The 5,795-nt window shown below is 34.1% G+C and overlaps 1 protein-coding gene across 1 annotated transcript in view; it reads right to left on the bottom strand.

The window, feature by feature from the left end:
• Window positions 1-5,795, bottom strand: part of FHOD3 (formin homology 2 domain containing 3) — a 630,786-nt gene that overhangs the window by 177,770 nt on the left and 447,221 nt on the right.

The raw sequence follows: 5,795 nt of genomic DNA, 5'->3' as shown, positions 1-5,795 counted from the left end.
AGCCATACCATATTGTAGGGGAAACACTTTAAATGAAACCCCTCTCCTTTATAATGGTGTCAATTGACCTCATTAGGTTTAATTGGCTTCTGATTACATAGCTTTTGAAGTGTTCCTAGATATACATTGAGGTACAGGTAGATTTACATGAAGTGGTTTTGGGCATCTCAGAGCACCCAGAAAACTTATCAAAGTTGTATGAGTTTCTAAACATTTTTAAAAATGAAAAGGCATTCTTATGTTCTCAACTTTGTGTACTTTTTAATAGCCAGTTTCTTTGATAGCAGCCTAATTTCTCAAATATATAATTAAGTCAAATTTACAAAAATAAGAGCCATTCCCTAATTGTTAAATGGCCAAACGATATGAACAGGCAGTTTTTAGACCAAGAAATAAAGACTATCTATAGGCATGTGAAAAATGCTCTAAATCACTACGGATTAGAGAAATGCAAACTAAAACAATTCTAGGGTACTACCTCATTCTATTAGAAATGACAAACACTAGAAGGAATGAGGGAAAATAAATACAAAAATGAGCTATTGTGTAGTAGTGAGCTAATCCAACTATTTTGTTGTAGATATAAAATCATGGCTCTTTTGACCATGTCAAAACAACGCCACTACTATGATGTCTATATCCTAAAGAGATAAAAGAAAAAGGAAAAAAAGACTTATATGTACCAAAATGTTTATAGAAGCTCTTTTAATGGTACCAAAGAATTGGAAATTGAGGCAATGTCCATGAATGAGAGAATTGCTAAACAATTTATGAGTTATGACTCATGGATGGAATACTATTGAGTTATAAGAAATTATGGGGGAGGTAGTAGATCAGAAAAACATGGCCAGACCTATATGAACTGATTCAAAGTGAGTGGAAAGAACCAGGAGATTATTGTGCATGATAACAGCAACATTATATTCCATGATAAACTATGGAAGACTTGCCTACTCTGATTAATACAGTGATCCAAGACAATTTCAAAGGACTCACTTTGAAAAAATGCTCTCTACTTCCAGAGAAATTGGAATGCAAATCAGAATGCAAAAAATCAGAATACAAATTAAAGTACTATTCTCTCACTTTTTTTCACATGACAAATATGGGAAAACATATTTTAGGCTTTCACATGTATAATTGATACACTGCTTATTTTCTGAGTGGGTGAGGGAGGAAGTGGGATGAAGGGTGAGAATTTGGAACTCAGAATAAAAATAATGTTAAAATAACTAAATAATAAATTTTAAAATGCAATATGGCTGTTTTGGGAACCAACTTTAAATAATAAATTTAAAAACTCAATAGGGTTGTTGTGAGAACCAATTTAACTTTTCCTTACAACATCGCACAGTTTAAAAAATGCCATTAAAAAACAGGGGAGATGTTTTTGTGCTAGAACATTCTATTTAGTTGTCTTCAATTCAATTTCACAAACATTTTTTTCATTCCTATCATGTTCCAGGCACTATTAGGTACCAGAGATATATAAAAAAAATTTAAACAATTCCTGCTTTTAGGAAGTTTTCATTCTTCTATATGTAGTAGATAAAATAGATAAACCTAAAAGATATAAAAATTACTATAAAATTATTTCAAGAGGAAAAAAAGGACTAACAATGAGGATGGAGCAAAAATAGAATCAGAAGTTTGGTATATGAGATGGTTATCATTTAAAAAAGTAAACATTTCTTATATCTGGGTATAGTACTATAGCTTCTATCATAACCATCATTTGGCTGATGTTAATAAAGCATATATTATGAGGCAGAGCTACAAAAGTATAGCCTTTGGAATGTGCCTCTCACAGGCACTGGATTGTAACTGCATCTTTTTTGGAGAGAAAAGTTAGTAGGGTACTGAATCTCTGGGGGTTGGAATCTGTTTGTGGAAGTTTCTTCTTCCAAAGGAGATCAGTCACTCTTCTGTTTTATTGACTTGGGGGTTTGCCAGAGGCACCAACAGGTTAAAAGTGACTTGCTCATGATAGCAAGGATGTGTCATAGACAAGATCTTACTGAATCCAAAGCTGGTCCTCTATCCTCTCTATTTCTGAACATTAATATGTCATGACCTAATCCTGACATAATGTCACAAAGCCCTACATGATATCATCCTTTGGATCAAGTACTTAAAACATTGTTCCAATGGAAATGTCATGTTATTTCACCTGTAATACTTTGTGGAATTATTTAACAACATTAGTTGGTGCATGCGTTTATTTAAGTACTTGGAAAGATATTAAAAAGAAAGAATATAAAAAAGTGTAAAAGCCTTTTATCAACCTCTATTCTTTTCCCATTCTAATTAATCCAAAAGACTCCTGAAAAAATTATTTTTTATTGCAATGTGCTTTCTCCTACATGATGCCTTTCATTCATGGTCTCACTTCCTAGCATATTCAGACTGTTCCCAGTCTTCAAAGTCATTTTCCTGACTGTTCTTGTCTACATCACCTCTCTTCTTGTCCACCTACTCCTCTGGTTTGAGTCAAGCACATCTGATCTCAGTCTCTTTGGCATCCATTGATTCCAGGATCTAACAACTTTTTCCATGCTTTATTCCAATCTAATTCAATTCAAAAGGCATTTATTAAACTGAAACTCTTTCCCTAGCACCATGCTAGGCAATGTGTGGTAGAGAAAAGAAGCAGAAAATATAAAACCCTACTCTTAGGGCTCTGACAATTGAATTGTGAAGATAAAAAAGTATATACATAAAACAAACTGAAAGTACAAGGTACCAGAAAAGTAAAGGCTCATATAGCTGAGCCTGGCTAAGCTAACTTAAAAGTAAAGAGACAGCCATTTAATGTCTTGGTAAAGAATACCCAATTAGGAGTTAGAAAAATAAAACTTTTGGGGCAGCAAAGTAGTGCAGTGGATAGAGCACCAGCCTTGATTTCAGGAGGACCTGAGTTCAAATCTGACCTCAGACTATCAACACTTCCTAGCTGTGTGACCCTGGGCAAGTCTAAAACAAACAAACAAACAAACAAAAAAAACCTAAAAAAAATTAAACTTTTAATCTTTCATCTGCCATTAGGATGCAACTTGTCTAATTTCTATGGGTCTTCACTGAGTTATCTTTAAAATAAAGGAGTTGAACCAGGTTCAAGAAACATTTATTCAGTGTTTGCTGCATTCTATAATAACATTATAGATACAAACCTATTCTATATTAGAGTCCAAGAGCCCCTTTATATAGATGAGGAAACTGAAGATAATCAACTTCACTAGGGTCACACAACTAGAGTTTGAACTTATGTCTTTGTAACATTAAACAAAAACTTTTTAAACTGTGAGTCATGGCTCCATATAGGATTGCACTACTAAATGAATGTCATGAAATTATGAATTATTATCAGTAAATTTTTGATTTGTATAGCTATTTTTATTTCTACGTGCCCAGAATCACATAAAAATTTCTTTGGTAAAAAGAGGTTGAGAGGGTAAAAAAATTTTAAGAAACTCTATCTACTATACCACTTTATAGATAAAATTTAATTGTAAAAAATAGAGTCATAATGCTAGAAGAAATCCTAATTCTCTTATTTTAAAGGTGAAGAAACTGAAGCTTAGAAAGGTATCATTACTAGCTTAATGTCACATAATAAGTTAGTTGATGGCACACAATAATATATTCAAATCTACTGTCCTTTTTTTTTTTGGTGGTTTTTCCACTACACCATGCTTAATCCCATATTAGCCTTGTAGCTGTTCTTCACATATGATGCTTTCTCTTCCATCTCTGTGCCTTTGCTTTGGAAATTACTCATGCCTCAAATGCTCTCCCGGGTCATTGCCACGTTCTGGATTCTGTGCTTTCCTTCATGATTCAAATCAAGTGTGACCAACTATAGGAGGCATTTTCCAGTTCCTCTAGATACTACATCTTTCAATTCAAAGTAAATTTGTGTCCATTTTGAAGGTGCATTGAATATACCTCTCTACACATATCATGTCTATCATACTAGAATGCAAGCAGGACCATTTCACCTTTGTCTTTATGTCTTCAGTTCTTGTTTGGTAGAATATATAAGGGATACTTAATAAGCACTTGCATTGGCAGGGCATATATTGTGAGCTGCATCCTCCTCTCTGGAGTTCACATTCCCTTTTATTTGGACCTTGGCCGCCACTGTCTTTTAGTGCAGCTTCTAGACTGGCTCTAGGACTCTTTGTCACTAACTCAAAGTCTGCTGCTTCTGAATCACATCCCTCATTCCATCTTAATTTAAAAGTCCCATCCATCTTTCTCACATCTCTGTTTCTTACTTACTTCTCCCTCACTCACTCCTGTTCCTTTTTTTTTTTTTTTGCATATTTTTGAGACCTATGGAATTAAAGAGAAAAGTGATTTTACTCCTCTAGCAGTGACAGATCCTTTTCAGCTTATTATAATCAGAACATATAGGGCTGACCCAAAATTACCTAGTGGGATAAGAGGTCATATTCTCCACTTATTATATAGAAATAATGTCCCTGCCACAGGTCCTGAAGGCAATTCCTAAAGACAAGCTCCATTAAAACTCCAGAAAATGACCAAGCTGCCTCTCACTCATATGAGGAGTTCATCCAAAAGCTCTACTTGGATTAGGTTACAAGCAGAAATAGAAGGCAACTCTGTCTGGGAGATAAATGAAAGGAAGAACCTTGAACTGAAAATAGGCTAGACGTGTGTGTGTGTGTGTGTGTGTGTGATCAATAGGCTCACTCAGATCAAATAAATATCTTACTCTGAAATTAGCATACTATTCCTATGCCATTTTAATATACCTTAATTATAGTACTTGCAAGAAAGCAGTTTCTGCTTCATTCAAGATGACTAGCTTGCTCACATAGTGACTTCCTATGAGAAATAATCTAGCCTGTCAAAATGAGAGAAATATTCCTAAGAATAGTATCCCAAGTAAGAAAAGGGAGGCTATGGGTGATGACAGTAAAGACAGGAAGCCTTCCATGCTGCCAACACTGGTTAAAATGAAATTCCACTACAAAGAAAAATATTTGCATTCCCGATGGAGTTAGTTATAACAGGATTTGACCTGTACATTACTTAGACAAATTCACTCATGCTTTTCAGCAGCTGGAAACAATGAAATTATCATTTTGAAAGCAATGAAAACTATGGGACTCATTATTCGAAGACTGCTGGAATGAACACTGAAATAATTCTATAAATTGACATTGGATATGGTACTGACCTTCTATGCCAATCCAATGTAAAAAAATTCTGTATCCTTCTCTTAGTAACATTGATCAGGAAACTCAATATACTTTCTTTTTTATAATCAGTTAGGCAAAATGAATATCTATTGTATTTTTTTAATTATATAGTCTATCCATCCACATTTTATATCATGTATAGATTGCACCATACCACATATATGACTCTTTTGTGTTTCTGAAATATTATCATAATGTGGGATTTTGTATACTGATTATTCCACTGCTAATTAAAGTAACTAAATTCTCTTCTTGAATGATGAACTATTCTCTTCACTGTGAGTTACTGCCTACATTGTCCTTCTTATGGCCCTCTTCTTACTTCTTGCTAGTTCCTAGCTTCAAGACACCTGATTTAAACATCCCTAGTTTGAATTCCCCTTCCTTCTTTCAGTATTTGAAAATTCTGCTCCTTCTTCAAGGATTCACCTAAAGTTCCATTTCTTCTATCTATTCCCTAGACTATCAATCAAGAAGTCCTACTAATACTGAAAGTGAGCAGTGAGCCACTTCAGATTTTATTACACAGTAATTTTTCTATTTGTTGATAGTTGCAAGAGTGAATCT

This window comes from Sminthopsis crassicaudata, chromosome 1 (genome assembly GCF_048593235.1).
Source record: "Sminthopsis crassicaudata isolate SCR6 chromosome 1, ASM4859323v1, whole genome shotgun sequence".
Classification (NCBI taxonomy): Eukaryota; Metazoa; Chordata; class Mammalia; order Dasyuromorphia; family Dasyuridae; genus Sminthopsis; species Sminthopsis crassicaudata.
The sequence above is the reverse complement of the archived record's forward strand: the minus strand, read 5'-3'. Positions and strand labels throughout refer to the sequence as shown.